Source organism: Dermacentor andersoni, chromosome 11, assembly GCF_023375885.2.
Source record: "Dermacentor andersoni chromosome 11, qqDerAnde1_hic_scaffold, whole genome shotgun sequence".
In the NCBI taxonomy this organism is placed as follows: Eukaryota; Metazoa; Arthropoda; class Arachnida; order Ixodida; family Ixodidae; genus Dermacentor; species Dermacentor andersoni.
In genome coordinates, this window is record NC_092824.1 from 64911692 (window position 1) to 64928978 (window position 17287).

Below are 17287 nucleotides of genomic sequence, written 5' to 3' on the forward strand. Positions count from 1 at the left end.
ATAGATCTATCCGCGAACGGCTGAATTATGCCATAATTAGGAAGCAATTTGCATCGACAAAAACCTTTTTCTACGGATCTCAAAGTTCTCACCTGCCTCGTTATCGTTCCGTCGAGGAGGGCCAAGCACGCAACAGCCCTGTATGCTGACAGGACGAGTTAGAGACCTTTTATGTGAACGCTTTCTGCCCGTGCCCGAGAAGAACGCAATGCCGAAGGTACTGTGAACAGTATTTCCTCAATGGTGCCCAACCGCGTCGCGTCAAGATAGGACCCCGATCCCGTTATCGGACAGCTGGATAATGTCACAACGGGAGGAAAGCTTTTGGTTCAAACGTCCACACTGCAGCGAGCAGTAGAAAAAAAGAAGAAATAAAAAGAGAAGCGCGATTATATTCGAAGCGGCAGCATTCCTCAGCTGAGAAACAATGGGCGCTACAATGTGGCTTAAACGCGGGGGTGAAGCCGTAGAATTTTCACGCAAAGTATTACTAGGGGGAACCCTAGCACTGCAATCAATAAGGACGGTTAGTACATGTATTTGTCTGATTTTCGCACTTGTGGTGTCAAAACGTTCTCGCGACGTCATTTATTACGGGTTATGCTCCTACATTTTCAAGAAAATCACAGTTTGACGCAATTTAAGAACAACTGCGAATTGCTCCGTTTAGAGAGCAATTTCTTTTTGAAGTCGATAAATTTTCAAAGACCCAATAAACTTTGCAAAAAAATTTCATGTGGACAGTTAACTCACGTATCACGTGTGTCCTCTTCAGACGCTTTAACATATGCAGCTGTGGATGCAGTTCTCTGCATATACAGTCGTATAACTGATACAGTTGTATAAGTTGATTTCTGGGTTTGACATGCAGTATTTGAATAGAGAAATCGGAGCTGGCTAGAGATAAAGCTCCCTGTTAAAGGGAGATTAAAGATGAACGTTAGGTGAAGTGCTGGTAAGTTGCACTTCTGGGGCCATAAAACCCTGGCCTTAACTGTGAACGGAGTCGTCCTTGCAAGCCAGAACAGACGCAACAACGTAACCTGGGCTGGAAGTTAACCCGCTATCCACTCGCGACGTCCCTAGGTTTTAGCAGCGCCTTCTCGCGACTAATTATTTGTTTATCGACAATAAAAGATGACACCGCTTGAGAGAGCAACCAAGGACTCAACTCCCAGAGAGATTGTACGTTTCTTCCTCGACAAAAAAAAAAAAAACGCGAAAAAGGCTTTCGAAATAACAAGGTACAAATGCGCGTTTTTGGTACGCGGTTAAACAAGAACAAAGCAATGGTCAACACGTCACAGAAAAATAAATAATATTGAATTAAATTCGTGGGTTTTACGTGCCAGGAACGCCATACATTGCGGGCCCCGGTTTCATTATGACCACTTTGGGTGCATAAAGAAGTAGAAGAAGAATACGATAGGAGGCACTAATAACAGTATCGTCATCAACATGAAGCGCAAGACGTGACGTCACGATGACGTACCGGCCCTGCGGTTCCACAAAAATTCAAGAAGAGAAACTCTGCCTTCCGTTTCCTCCCTTAATAGCAAACCTTTTGCCAACAATATATAATAAGAAAATAATAGAAGGGATGAAAGAGAGAGATGCGAATATAACCATGGCAAAAAAGAAAAGAAAAGGAAAGCTGTTAGGAAGGAAGGAAAGAGAAAAACAGAGGGCAGGGAGGTTAACCATAACAACGTCCCGTTGGCTACCCTACACCGGGGGAATGGAAAAGGGGAAAACAAAGATGACAGGGGAATAGAGGATGGAAGGAAACAAGGAAATTAGCAGTGAGTTCGTTGACGCGTGTGCTTTAACAGTAATTGCACTAATAGCCACAGACGTTTACACAAGCCCGTCGTCCTCAACAGCTGTCATTGAGCTAAACTACCTTAGTGCAAGTTCTTGAGCGTCCACTTTGCACAGTGTCGGTGCAATTACTTCAATCCAACAAGAGACGCGACACGGTCAGTGCGCCATAAAACCGCTCACGGCAACGAAAAAAAAAGAAAGGAGAAAAGAACACAGAACACAGGTTGGGCGCAGTGTTGCAGTGTTGCGGTTGCGCTTGCGGTGTAACGCAAGCGCAACCCGTACTTTACGCCGCGAGCTTGAAACACTACGCAATACGCACAGCCCAGCATAGATATTACCACTTAAAGCTTAGAATACACAAAACCCATATGAGGTTTCTCACCCACAGTCATCCTCCGTGACTCAAGATCAACAAAACGCTTCTCTCGACCACAACAAGTTTGAAGGGACTTGCGCTATAGTCGCTCATCCCCGTCGATTATTTATAGAGTTGGGACAAAAAATTTTGCAGCGAGAGAGACAATGAAGAAGCGTCAACCTGCCCTACGTCACGCCTAATTTCACATCACGAAGTTCGGCCGTGCGTACGTGACGGTATTCACGTCCTACGCAGCGAGCGAAACATTGAAAGATTTCTAATCTGTGACGTCACCGCCGATTTTTTTATCTTTATTCTTTTGCTTCCATTGAAGACGTCGCAATAGAGGGCTCAAATGTTGCGCTTGAACAACGAAATCTATTGTCAGCCGCTGCGAACAAAGGCATCTGACCGCAGTGTCAGCGGTATTAAAAGGTGTCGCTTCCGCTTTCACTTACCTCCCCACGTGTACATAGGCTGGCAACAGCCCACAGTATAGCATAACGTACTGCACTCTCGCGTACAGGTAGTGTTGCGTGATCAGAGATACACCCTTATCAAGCCGCATGTCAAACAACCTATCACGTACGTAGCCAACACCACCTAGATAGCACAAGGCCTGTTCACTACGCTCCATGACATCATGCTACTTGGCCCGAAATTTCCATTGCCAAGGCTGGCGTGACGAAAGGGGCGACGTCAAAGTCGCCGTTGCTTACTCGGGAGCATCCCCATTAGATTCTATGGCAGTCGGGTCAGGTAGCATGACGTCATGGATAGGAGTGAACAGGCCTTGTGCTATCTAGGTGGTGTTGACGTAGCACGTTCGCTATGCCTGGCAACCATGCGTCGTAACTCTCTTAGAATCAGTTCGCCGTGCCCTTAGATACAGCGTCGGCCTCGGATTCATTCAATTGACGTTACGCGAATGCTTGAGCCAAAGTTCGCTTCGTGATATAGAAAGCCCCGTATTTTTGCGCCGTTTTGTCAACTGTAGGCATGAGTACGAGTTTAGTCTCCTTTCGATACGATTGTTTTTCTTCCTTACCCTGTCCTTTAGCATCCTTCGATATCTCCTTGGAGCTGCATGTGCTTAACAGCATCTCGGCGGTCATTTGCGCGTTGGCAATCGATTTCTAAACAAGAGATGTTATCTGTCTCCCTTCTGGTGAAACATTTTTTTCTCGCTAGGCTAATAATACGCGGATATCCGCTCAAAACCCTCCCTGATGTTTTCTTTTTGCACACTGCATCGAAAAAGAAGTATCAGTAGGCATTCGCGCAGTATGGAAGGGGTGCTTTGAGACGCCGTAGCGGCTAAAGCATACTTATTCCGTAATAAAGCGTTCAATGGGAATAGCTCAAGGGGGAAAACTACACATGAAATATCAACAAGTCAGGATCGAATCCACACATCACGAGTGATCGCTGACTAAAAAAAAAAAGAAACAGAAAAAGAAGTGAGTGTTCTCTCCAATGTTGTTGCCGACTGAGGAGTAACCGTCGAATTTAACCATAACACGCCTTCTTATTTCTCCAATGCGGATGCGTGCTTGCTGGATCTTTCTGGAGTGCTTCGCATGGAGTAAGCTTAACGCGCCTTCCTTCCAAACTATTCAATGTTTGCTCCCGAGTCCTTACACTTCGTGTTTGTTAAATCAAAGCCGCGACAATTGCGACGCTCAATGTTCTGGCTAAGTCCGACGGTGGCAGTAGGTCACGCGACCAAATCCGCTTGTTACGCCAACAAAACAACGTCATTTGAGAGCCAGATTTTGAGCCATCCAATGTAGTGACAAAATAAAAAGAAATTTGTAAAACAGAAGCAAAGCAGGACACGTTGACCATGTGTTGCATTACGTGCCCGCCAAGAAGCCAGGCTTTAATGCAGGGCTTCTTTCCTGGAGGTGCAACTGAATCTGGTATATTATTTCTTCCACAGGTGATGAATTTTTTAGTTCGAACTTTAAAATACAGAAGGCAGGCCTCATTCGCCCAATTTGCAGTGTAGCATTGAGCGAAGCTCCAGAACGCTGGCAACGTCAAGTTGGCAACCGCGTCGCACGGCGATAAACTAACGCGGCGAGAAAGGGCTTGAAGGGTTAGGCTAGTTGACTTCAAACTTTTAAGTGAAACGCATTCCTGAGGCCCTATAAAACGGACGACGGAAAGGACAGACACGATGCTGGAAAATGGAAAATCGTGAAGTCTACACTGGTGCCGTGTCCGTACTTTCTGTTGTTCCTATAGAGGCTCGGCAGCGCGTTTCACTTCTACACAACGTGACGAAACGCACAACTAAGGCTCTCGATCCGGGACCTCTCTCAGCGCCGAGCACACGCATCCAGGGCGTGGCCGTCGCGGCGCAGTGTCACGGTAGAACAGCAGCTTGGGCTTGTTGGTTTTCCATCCTGGTGTTAACAGCGCAAAACGTTGACAGAACACGAGACGAGAAGACGACACCACAAGCGCTGACTTTCAACAAGGTTGTTGAAAGTCAACGCTTGTGGTGTCTTCTCGTCTCGTGTCTCGTCTACGTTTCGCGCTGTTAACACCAGAATGTCACGGTGTGGTTCAACAGTACGACGACTGCCTGTATTGATAAGGTCACGCAAATGACGGCACTGCCTGCATGCATATAACAAATACGCTCCGTCATTACACACCTCGTCACGTAGGCAAGCTGGACAATTGCGGAACACTTCTATTAGTTGTTTATTAATTCTGCCTCGTTTTAGCCTTCTTTACGTCTCTCTGCACTTGTTTTACCCATCTTGTGTGCCCTGTCGTACTGATCTGTGGACGAGACAATTAAGCATCGAGCATAAAGAAAGGAGGCGAGGAGTAGTTATAATGTGGCCGGTGCTCGACACACAACACAGACAACCTGGACGTTTGTAACAAACGTAGCGCTGCTATTCACTAGGAGAAAAAAAGAAAGAAGATGAACAGCAGACGTACTATTGTGCAGACAATTAAATGTGCACACTCTCCAAGGGACAGCGCTCCTTTGCCTTCCTTCGTTTTAAGCAACGTTGGCAACACGCCTGCTGAAAACCTTTCCCAGAGATCATATCACCCGTAAAACAACATTTTCTTTTTAATAAAGCAAAAAAAAAAAACGTTTTTTGAAGCAGCGTCGTGCCCGTCGACAAAACTTTAGCGAACAGACGTGACTACAATTCGCCACATCTATACACATACAATTACGATTCGAACCAGTTTAGAAGACGGCGTACGTGCTAGGGCCATACAGTTAGGATCTCTCACCTCGAGTGAGGAAAGCGCATCCTTGTGACGTCACGCCTTGCAGTATTTTCTACGAATGCCACGGCTTCTTCGTACGTTTTACGTGTCGAAGTGGGCAAGCCGGACGAAATTATGCGGCGGAAGACCAGTCTTTCGAATTAATTTTCTGTAATTCATATATGTATATATATAGCGAGAGAGAGATCGAGAGAGAGATATAGAGAGAGATTCCGCGTTTCCAAGGATTCATTGCTTACGTATAGGCCGCCATACTGGCAACGCTCCACACCGCCGACGTCACACTTCAGCCAGCCCCACATACCGGCTAATTGCCCACCAAAAACATCTTCCCGATGCAGTGCTACATTCCGCAGCCATAATGCGAGTTCAAAATTTACACGACAGATCTAGGCCGGTGCAGCATACCGCACGAGGACACTCCTCTCGTGCCGAGCTGTTCCGTCTATTATAGTATTCCGCGCACCCCGCGCAACGGGAACCTGCAGGGGACGTGCGCGAAATACACCCAGCGAGAGTATTCACCGAGTCTTCTTCGCAGAACTCCTCGAGATCACAGTGCCCATAATAAAACCTACATTCTGAAACAAGGCTACGACTCGGCGATCAGACAGATCGTAGGGTATTAACCAGAGGAGTTAATGGCAAACTCTTGCCGGATCTTCTATTTACCTTTTTTTTTTTTGCACACGACCATGTACCAGCAGCACAATGGCATGAATGCCCTTACAGTCAGCGTGTGCACTAAATGACACGTGCTGCACAGACGCGTTAAAATCCACCGGCTGCCGATTGTCCAGCTCTACCTTGCGTGCCCCAGAACGTACACGTGTGATCGAATCGTTTTCGCTAATGGGAAAAAGTAATCGCTACCTCCAATTTACGTTCGGCGTATATTATTAAGGAGAAAGCCTTATAGCCCCATGGAAGCGGAAAACGTCGGCGAGCGTCCGGCAAGGAAGCCCACGTGACCGAGTGATGACGTCACGTTACCGGCGCTGGAGCTGCTGCGGCTCGCACTACGAACCCGCGGCCTCGGACGGATGCCGTGGCTCACTCGAAAAATTGAATTACGGTGGGTTAAAGGTGCATTAAGGTGAATTAAAGTGGGTTAAGATAGATTAAGGTCGGTTAGAGTGGATTAAGGTGGAGAGAGTTTGACACAAATTAGAGTAAGGTGGATTAAGATGAATGAAAGTGGATTAAGGTTGGTACGACAAGCTGGATTAAGGTAGAGTTTCAATTTAAGGTGATAACTTCGACAAGTCCTAATGCTTTAGCATTAAAGTCACGTAAGGATACTTAAGTAACTCAATCTTTATTTCTTGGGAACTTGGAACTTGAATTATACACCTATGTGTATGCAAGGCTTTCCTCATCCTTATTAAAGTATATTTTCCAAAGTGTTGTAGTTATTATGATGAGAAATGGTTGGTTAGGACCGTTAGACAACTAAGTGGATCCGAGGGGACTTTTTCACAATCTTGGACGGCACGAAGTGCTGTGCGTCGCCAGCCATCATATTTAGTTTTTGGGACAATTCTGGCTTACTAAGCCATCTCTCACGATGAGAGTGGCGTTGTTACTATAGCACAAGCATGGTTAAATCATACCACGTATAATTTAACGCTCCTCTTTATTGCGTTTCTTTTAGTTGATTACCAGAATTATTATCATATTGAAATTCGCGACAAAAAATCGAAGTGCACGAAGTATGGGATCGAAGAGCCCTCTTATGTCTCTCATTTCACTTTCTCTCCTCCTCCCCATACCTCTCAGCTGAATTCGGTATATCGAATTCAATTTCAATGCTCAATTCACGTAATCTACGCTGTGCTACATCCATCGCGTGCTTTCTCATAAACACGTCAGCCGGAGTTGCTGTTCAAAGCACGTTTTTTGTTTCTCTTTTTTTTTAAGCAATGGAAGATATTTTTAAAACTTCTGGGGTTTTATGTGACGAAACCAGGACATGATCATAAGTGACTCCATAGTGGGACGCTCCGGATTAATCTTAACCACCTGGGGTTTTCTGTCATACACCTATCGAACGGTACCACGGACGTTACTGCATTTCCCCGCGATCTAGGAGAAAAAGAAACGAAGAAAACTAAAACTACATCCGTTGTCAGTAGCCTTCTTGTTGTGCTTGAACAAACTTTTCTTCACATATTTTCTCTTCTGTTACTCGCACCTTTATTTCTTAACCCTTCGACCATTTCTCAGTGCAACGTAGTCACTCAGACCGTAAATCTGATTGATCACTCTGCCCTTAAGATGTCTTATTTTCTCGCTCTGTCTAAGCACGGATAATTTTGTATGACTCACACACACCTTTACCCACGCAGACAGACACGCTGCTTGCCGTTTATTGCACGTGCCCCGCATATAGCGGCCCCGCTCCCCGAACGTTTCAAGGTTCCGATAGGGGAACGAAAGCGAGTCCACCTCCTATCGATAAGCAGCGAGCGCGAGGCGCTGGACAAGCTCGGCTGCCGCTCGACGCGTTCATGTGTGTGTACGCGTATAGACGCGGCCTGACGCCAAGGTTAAGGCTGAATGCGGGAGCCGGAAATGCAATTAAAAGGGCCGCCGGCCATACGGCGGCGAAGAACGACAGGCGAACAATGAAGGGAGGCCGGTGGGGGGATTCCGCAGAAAAATTGCGTGCGCAAATTATATATGCGCAGTCCAGCTGCGCACATGCAGCTTTTTTTTTTTTCTTTAGCCACCTATTTGCGCAGTAACAATGCATTGTGTATGGCGAAAAAAAAAATGTGTGATTGATTTACACACGCACATACAAACACAGCATGCGTGTGGCCAGAACCACCAATTCTGCGCAGTGGCCAGAATTTATTTTATTATTTTTGCGTGCTGCGAGAACTTCATAGGGCGCGTCCACGACGAAAACTTACAGGTATACTATATATACAATATGGAGGCGACAGGTCTTAGCGGGATCGTACACCGCCACGTGACATTAAAATAAATCGCGAAGTTTTACGAGACAAAACCACAATCTGATCACGAGGCACGCCCTAGTGGGCGACTCCGGATTAATTTCGACCAACCCAGGGCGCTCCGACGCGCACCTGTGATGCTCGGTTTACACGCAGGCTCCTGCGTTCTGCCTCCATCGGAATGTAGCCGCCGTGACTTGGAGCTTGGTTGCGCAACGCCATGGCGAATGAGCTATCGCGGCGAGTAAAAAAAAAAAATTCACTCTCAACCCAGAAGAACAAAATGCGGGAAGCAGTCTTTCACGGCGTTAGATGTTACTGCGATGAAACTTGTTGGCAGTCGGGAAAGAAACAACAATGCTTCAACAATGCTTTGAAGTTTCCACGCTTTCGTAGGGTAACCGGCATTTCAGTCGACGAACGGTCACTATATTATTGTAACTTACTTCGATGAGCTCGTATACGGTTCTTACGCGGAGATTCGTAAACACGTGCACTGCAATTAATTGTACGATTCATTAACCAGCGCACGTTAGCCCGGTACTGCGACTGCGCCTTTATAACTTACACCGCGTTGCAAACAGACCTGTTTGCCGCGCGCAGCTTAGCGTATCATTGCGCCGTAGTATATACATTATCGCGACTAGGAATTGCCGATACGAGACGGACCACGCCAGGTTTCCCCGCGAAAGGCGATCCATCCTGATTATCGTCATCTGCGAGTCCTACTTCGCATATAGCCACGGCACGAGAGCACGCGGTTCCACGAATAGGAGTGGAACGCACTCAATTCGACCACAACAGACCGAGAGGCCAGATACGAAGGGGGAAAGACGTCGTCGGCAGTATCCGAGCGAAAGATAACTCCATTTCGAGCGTTCAATACGGAGGCCGATTCAGAAACAAAGACAGCGGCACTGTAGTGAAGTCGAGATTGTCACATACAGAGCGCATGAGCTTTTCGTCCCCGCTTCGCGATAGCCTCGCTTTAACTGCGCTTTACAAAGCAGCCTCTCCTGGCCGTAACCGAACTCGGGGCGGCGATTTGTGCCGAATGATTTCGTCATAAGTGAACGCCCCCCCTCTCCCCCTTCCCGCCACCCTCCCCAATCGTGCTTTCGCCAAGAAACGGCTAAGGGGGCACCCCTCTCTGCGCGAGGGAGTTATTGCTGTTGACCTAGCAGCCGAAGTGTGCGGTATTTTTAGCAAATGAGAAAGGAGTGCGTCGTTTGTAACGCGATGCGCACGCGCTGTGCAAAGCACGGCCACTGCTAAGGGCGCGATTCTGCTGACAATGAAAAAGGAAAGAGCTTCGCAAAGCTTGTTATTCAAGAGAAGCTTTCTTTGCGAAACCTCCCGGGTCTCGCTGACCATGTTCCTGCTGTCTTGCCGAATAAAACAGGCGCGCGCACATTCCTATTAGGCTAAAGAGGCGGGGTTGAAACGGACGAATAATAATAATTCAGCCTTACGCCGTTGTTTTTCACGTCGTATACTTCCCTCTCTAAGAGCACGTCTCCGCACCGTTCTTCTATCGATAAGCATCCGACGCTGCTTTCGTCCCACGTGACATGACTGCGTCGACGAGTCTCGAAGGGTGCATCCGGGTGAACAGTCAATTTGCATTTCGGCACAACTCGTGAGCGGCGTATGCAGTGTGCATGAACATAAACACTGAACGACACTGTGACCTAAGCGGTGAAAAAGTGAAGGGTGCACGCGATCACACGCTTCCTGGGATGACAAATAGAACTGTAGGCATCGCATTAGGTTTCGGAGAATTTGATTAACCGCTTCAAGATTCCAGCATATGCGTTGGATCTCCATGCCATTTTTTTCTCTTATTTCTTTTACTTTTCTCGGTAGTTCGCCGGTGATTAGAATCAAGATATGTGGATAGACAGCATAGTCCTATGCACTGTTCTTCGACGACTGCAATCAATGGCCCACCATTTTCGTTTCCGATAGCTCTATTAATGTCCCAAAGTGGCAAATGCAATGACGGGCATGACTGATTCGATTGACTAAAGGGTTTTAGTGGCGCAAAGGGCAGTTCTAGCCAAAGAGCACGTACCGGCGGGCACGAACGAAACTTTGCGTCAAATGGAGAGCAGACAGATGACAGAAGACACAGGCAAAGTAGCGACGCTAAATATGCAGCGTAACGTGTGCATTCGAGAATGAGTTGGGATTTACAAAATGGTGCGTCTCACAACCGCCGCCCACAACCGCTTCGTGCCCCGCAAGTCACTCGAGCAGCCTCGGCCTCGTTCAGTGAGCGCCGAGACGAAAGCCGCTTCCGCGGCGTGCCCTTCCGTTCTCAAAAACGCGCGGCCACAACTACGCGAACGTCGAAGGGGCCTCTACTTCTGGTCACGCCTTGGTCGCAGACTGCAGCAACGTGCACGCCGTTCACCCGGGACAGACTTTTGTGCGAGACGACGACCAGTTCCGTTGGGTGCAACAGGACCAGACGGGTCCGACATTAATCCCGCGGGCCGCTTACAGGGGCGGCGGAACGGAGCGTCTTCCTTCCACGAAGCTCGCGCGGAAGGCGACCGGTCGTAAAGAGGCGGGGGGTGAGGGGGGTAGCGGGGACTCACCTGTTGCTCGAACTGGATACAAGGCGCGGGCGGGCCCAGAAGAAGCGGTCAAAAGAGAAACTTCCCGGTTCGGGCCTGCGTTCGCTCGGCTCCTTCGATACGGGTTCACTGTTCGCACTGCTTCCGAAAGGAAGCGATTGCCGACACTTTGGCGTTCGCAACGGAACGGCGTCGCCGTTGATCCTCACACCGTCGGTGCGTGCGCTGCCGCACCTTGCGAACGTGCCGACGACGGGACCTCGTCGCTCGACGCCGGCCGATGGCTACTGACACGAGCCCGGTGTCGTCCCCCGATGCTGCGGTGCATCCCGTTCGTTCGAAGCGAAGAGGCAAATCCGTTCGACCCGAGCGTTCGACACTCAAACACTCGCGCCGTGCATCCGCACTTTCACAGGAGTTACCCCGTAGACTCGAATCGACTCGGCCCGCGTCGGCAGCAGAAGCGCGGTCGTCGCGTGGAAGCTTGACGTTCTTGAGAACGAGAAGCAACAAAACGGGGCCGGAACGCAGCTGAGGCGCCGTTTCGTATGCGGTGCAACCACCACTTCTGTCTTCGGGCGGTAAAAAAGGCCCGCTGGGCTCCTGGCGAGCTTGGGCCGAAACGCCGCCGCTTCGCTCGGCGCGTAGGAATGCCGCCGAGCAGGTAGGCAGGCAGGCAGCTTTGAAGCCCAGCGGCGCGCCCGCGTTCGCGCACGCCAGGAGCGAAGGAACGAGGAGGATGCCGCTCTCTCTCTGCCACGCACTCTCTCTGTCTTTGATCCTTCTCGCTTCCTTCACCGGCGCAGGAAGCCTGCGAATCGCGTACGGCAAGCCGCTTGCCATGTGGCCGCGGCAGGAACCGAGAAAGAAACGACGCTCGGATTCGGGGTGTGGGAAGCCGGTTCTTCCCGTACCCTCGCTCCTGTTGAACGGTCGTTCGGTTCCCCCCGTTCGCCCCTTGGGCTACACGCCCGCGTCGTGCTTCTTCCTGTTCCTTTTGTTTATTACTGTTCCACTCTCTCTGTCCCACACGTTTTCGTCACCGCCACGCGCGCGCGCAGGCGTTCGAGCGGCGCGCGGTTTTTTTTTTTTTTTTTTTCGGCAGCGTAGTCAGGCGCATTCGAGTCGTGGGGATTGCTTAGGTGCGCCCGAGACTGCCGGCACGCCGAGCCTGTCGTCAATCTCCGAGGTCAAGTTGCAGAATATGCGGCTTCAGCGGCTGTGGCGCCATCTCGACCTCGGCGTCGAAGGCTGTCGTTAGTCGGTACGCTTGGAGGTATTTCGCAGGCAGAAGCCGGAGAAAACGTCCGACAATGCGTGGTTAAATTCTAAAAAAAAAAAAAAAAAGACGCCAGTAATTTCTTGTCTACAGAGGCAACGGACGCTTACCTGACTGCAAAGAACGCCACAGTAGCGTGTACGCGATATACGAACGATCTCGACGGAGCAACCTGGTTTTACAGCGAAGCTGCTAGCCTCTAGTTGGACGGTATTTCTGGTGTCCGCGTACCCGTTGCTCACACAATAATGGGGGCCGATCCCGGAGACAGAGAAAAAAAGCCGGACGTACACACTGTGCTGCTCCTCCAAGAGGCATCACATGACAAGTGACATCATCGCTTGACGAAGACGTCAACGCGTGACGTCACGTTTGACTTGAACACGTCACCAGATTACATACATACATACATACATACATACATACATACATACTGTTACGTTTCGCCTACAACGCGCGGTAATGCCGGCGCGGATGCAACGGACGCCGGGGCTTCGTTCAAAACGGCGGACATTTTGGCCCGTTCGACGCCGCCGCAACGCCTCCCCGCCAAGCGTGTCCAGGCGTGTTTCAGTGCCACGTGTCTTCGTGTGTGCGTGTGTGTGTGTGTGCCCACGCTTGTCAATGCGCGGCAGCCGGGGAGCGGAGCTCCCCAAGTGAGGTGCCAGGAGGTCTGTCCGTCGGCGGGTTGGCGATGCGTCACTACACTCGGCTCACCATGTCTCTCGGCTCGACCGTGCGCGCCGTCGTGGGCTCATGCTCCGCCGTCGCGTGGGCTCATCCCGTGACCTTCCTTCTGGCCCGCGACGCCGAGAGTATAAGAGCAGCTGCCCCCGGACGCCAGGAGAGAGGCTCCGATTTCTTCTGTTGAGTTACGTGCTCTCCCGTCTCTCCACTTCGGTCGACCTGACCGGCCGCTCTTTTGCTATGTTAGAATAAACAAGTTGTTCTGTTACCAGTCTACTCTTGCTTTGCCGGGACCTTCGGATGCTTCCAGTGCCCCAGGCCGCCAGGCCAACGCTACCCTTGGGGCTTGCGACCCATTCGCAATAACGGGCGTCAGCACCGAGACCCCAACAATACATACATACATGGATTTATTTACAAGATGATCTAGAGGGCGTAAAGACGAGATCGTAGGCAGTCGCGCCTATTCTACACCACGCGCAGTTCTTCCATCTCTTCTACGGCTCCGCCGCACAGCGTAACATATTCCTCCGGCGCAGACGAAGCTCGTCGAGCGAGCTATGGAACCACATAATTGGTAGTTCTTGATTCGGGAACCTTATGATGGTAGTGCTTCAGGCGGGCCACATGAATCACTTGAGCCTTCCGCGACCGGCGATTATTGGCGGTCAGCTTTGCAATGACATAGTTGACGTCACTTAATCGGCTGAGTATCACAAATGGAAATATATATATATATATATATATGTCACGTCTAGGGCAGAAAGGCTTGTATCGCAAGTTCATCTCAACGTACAGCGGTCCATTTATATATATATATATATATATATATATTAAGGATACAGTTACCGTAAAATGAGTGAGTGCGCCGTAGAAGACGGGACGAACAAGACCGAAAAAAAAAAAAAACGTAATCGGTTTTGATCTTCTATCGAATATATAAAGGTGTTTGTCCGAGCGTGAAAGAAGCCAATGAATACATGCAAAATTCCTGCGCGATTGGCCGGTCGAAGCATTTCGTTCCAAGTTTCATTGACTCCTTTCACGCCGCCCTGCGTATTCTATAAGGCCTAAAATCGTCTAATTTACGAAACGAAGGTAGAGCAACACCGAGATCCCACAAACTCCAAATCGATCTGAACTGAGCAAAGAAGACATTGTCTTCAATACGCGACATTACCGACGATACCCCATGCCGAAAATTTAATTAAGCTCTAATTGCGAGGACTTGGTAGAAAAAGCCGCAAACATCTTCGAGATAGCCTGTGGCAGATTGAAAATAACATTATATTGCACACTTATTGACGATGTTTTATTATTCTAGACTAAAGGGGCCAGGTGCACCTGACAACTTTCACAATGTTATGGTAAAATTCTCGGTTTCTACAGCTTGACTTTTGTCGTCGCATTGACAGCAGTTATATTATTTTTATTTGCACGCGTGTGCGTTCGTGTGCGTGTGCGTGTGCGCGTGCGTGCGTTATTACGAATACCTCTGTCAGCCAATGGCACATACCAGCCTTCATAGTGAGCTACACCCAAGCTTACACGTGAAGGCAGCATATGCTGTACTCCGTGCTACTGACGCATTCCATGAACGCATGCAACAGTGAAAGCGCACGAACTTGCGTTACATTTGCGCTCGCACTTACTTTGGCAAAGCTTATATATGGTGTACAGAAATGCTCGCAACAGATGCCGGTACGTGAACTGAGAATTTCACAAGAGAAAAATAAAGAAATAAACGCTTCGATTCAAAGTCGAGCAAACTTCGAGATGTGCATTCGTGAAACTTGCTCGAAGGCAAAATGAGACGAAAGATTCATGCGGCGCGGGAAACGTAAATACAAACGCGTTGTATACCCTTGACTTCACACAGTTATCTACAAAGCGTCTACCCCACTTTCGCTGCATGAGCACGCAGAACAAGAGCGCATGTACCTTGAGGAAAACGCAGCTTAATCAGCGAGCATGCAACTTGATAATGCCATCGGCATGATAAGAAACTTCAGCGAGGACATATCACCAGCCTAGAATCCACTGTTGCAGTGTGTCTCTATTACCCCCGAAGGTGCCACATTGTCGATACAACCTTCGTCACCACTAGCGAAATCGCCAACATTTATCCTTTCAAGTAATTCTTATAGGTGAGCGATGCATAGGCAAAAGCGGGAGCTTTCATCAAGAAATCATCAAATTAAGCGATAGTGCTACTGTCCCGGGATGCTTAAACAGCATCAGTAACAACTCGCCATTGACATCATTGTCACGCAACTTGGGGACTATAGGCTCGGTGATATCGATGAAGGATTAATCGGTCAAAAGTATACCGCAACACGATTAATCTTCATCTATGTCCACCTTTCATTTAACCGACGTAATCGGTTTGACATGTCCGATTGATCGTTTTTCTAGAGTTTGACAGGAAGGACTCAAAAATTTTCAAATCGTACAAGAATGGCGGAGCGCGAGCAGTGACAGAGCGGCTGTGGTGGAGCGACTGCCGACTGTGTTTGCGAGACCCGAGTGATCGATGCCGAGCCGAAGCGCTTCACCTCTCTTTCCCCACACGCCGCCCCAAGCCGATATTATTGCAGTCGTTGATCGTCGTGTCTTTAGTTGGACTGGGAGTTGGACTCCCAGTCCAACTAAAGACGTGGCGCAGCACGCGCGCCGGTTTGGAGCAGGTATTTGACATCGCGACGGAGTTCACGTCGATTCTGGCAAATCCATAGCTTCCGGGCGCCTATTCTCGCATGCTGGTTGTGTGGCCACTCAAAGAAAGCGTCGCTTTCACCCAAACATCCTAGCCAAATGACCTTCCTTCGCTCTGCAAAAAAAAAAGAGCGTGTGGCTTCAAATCCCAAACCAGCAATTTTCTTTTTCTCCTGTGCATATTGCGATTTCTTGCATATTTTAGTTGGACTCCACCTTTCACTTTTGGCACGTTTCTTATTTCTTGTTTAACTATATTGTACAGCTAGGGATTCAGTGTATGCCACGTATGTTGTTTAATTCTGCTCTAAGTGCCCTTTTGTAGCATATATCGCAGCGAAGCTGTTAGCCTCGAGTTGGTCGAGATTCCTCGTGTCCGAGTGCGCGGTGCTCAAGCAAAAACGAACGGCCCTTAGAAGGCATTGTGTTTGAGTTTCTGCGTAACAGAATTATGTTTTCTCGTACATGCGAATCAGAATCCGATACTATCATGTCTGCAGGTTTTATGTACGTCCTACTTTACGAATCTTATGAGACATTTTTTCTTTGAGAAATTCAATTAGTTCAAACACGCACTTGCGCTAGGCGGAGGCCCTACAAAAATAAGGCTGTACGCGGTGCTAAAGGCACAGGCACCTACCGGCCAGTCAGACAGACCTCAAACGGCAGCTGAAACGGCAGTTGAAGATGGCCTTTGTCTTTCAGTTTCCGCGTATACGAGATGTGTGGTTTCTCGTATGTTCGAATAACAATCCGAAGCTATCATGTCTGCAGGTCGCGCGTAAGTCATACTTCACGCAATTTTCCGACGCATTTTACCTTTAAACATCAATTTAGTTCAACGAGGCACTTGCCATAGGCGGACGGCCTAGAAGACTGAGTATGCATGCTGCACTTCCGAACACGTGCGTGTGCGCGCGACGTATGTCGTTTGTGGCGGTGGTGGTGCTTGCCTGACGTCACTAACAGCTCCGCTGTACATCCACTTTCAGAGAATGGAATGGAGGAGGCATTTTTGTTTATCTTTTCAAAGGCCACTAGTGCCAACTCTATTTAGTCTTTATAAGAAATTAAAGATTATTCTTTATCAGACTTTATACACTTGTATTTCTGACTTGGTTGCACTTCTCAAACACTAGAACAGAGTCTTACTAAAGTAAACACATGTGTCTCAACCTTTCGTTAGGTGCCCAGTTACAATTTCGATCAATAATTCAATCGATGGAAAAGCCCTGCATAGAAAGCGATTAATCGAAGAAAGGTTGAAACAATGAATGATTAATCATTAAACGAATAACGAAAATTAACCGACCCTTCCTATTAGTGACAAGTGGGACGTGATGCACTACGTGATGCACACCACGTGACGACAATAACGATGGCGTTAGGAAAAAGTATTAAACACGTACAGAGCAGAAGGAAAAAAAATAAGGATGACTAAAACGAACATTTCTGCAGCATCCGCTAGATCAAACGGGCCGGCATGTAAAACAACGTCTCGTACCTGCGTCACACGGCCCACTTTTGATCGCGATCAAGCCCGAGCCGGATCCAAGCTCTCCACTGCGATTGGCTCCCTCGCGCAGCTTGCGCAAATGAGCCAATCAGC

At 48.7% G+C, this 17287-nt stretch overlaps 1 protein-coding gene across 4 annotated transcripts in view; it reads right to left on the bottom strand.

Annotated features, from left to right (window-relative positions):
- LOC126517463 (putative ferric-chelate reductase 1 homolog) overlaps nucleotides 1-17287 on the bottom strand; it is an 86975-nt gene that overhangs the window by 60913 nt on the left and 8775 nt on the right. Inside the window, exon 1 of one of the 4 annotated variants that reach the window (XM_055064493.2) lies at nucleotides 11019-12654. The exons of 1 other annotated variant lie outside the window; for it this stretch is intronic. The gene's annotated coding sequence lies outside the window, so the exon portion shown is untranslated. Of the gene's footprint in view, nucleotides 1-92; nucleotides 327-11018; nucleotides 12655-17287 lie in introns of those variants that run through there. 2 more of the 4 variants (XM_050167185.3, XM_055064491.2) reach the window with 2 other exon arrangements.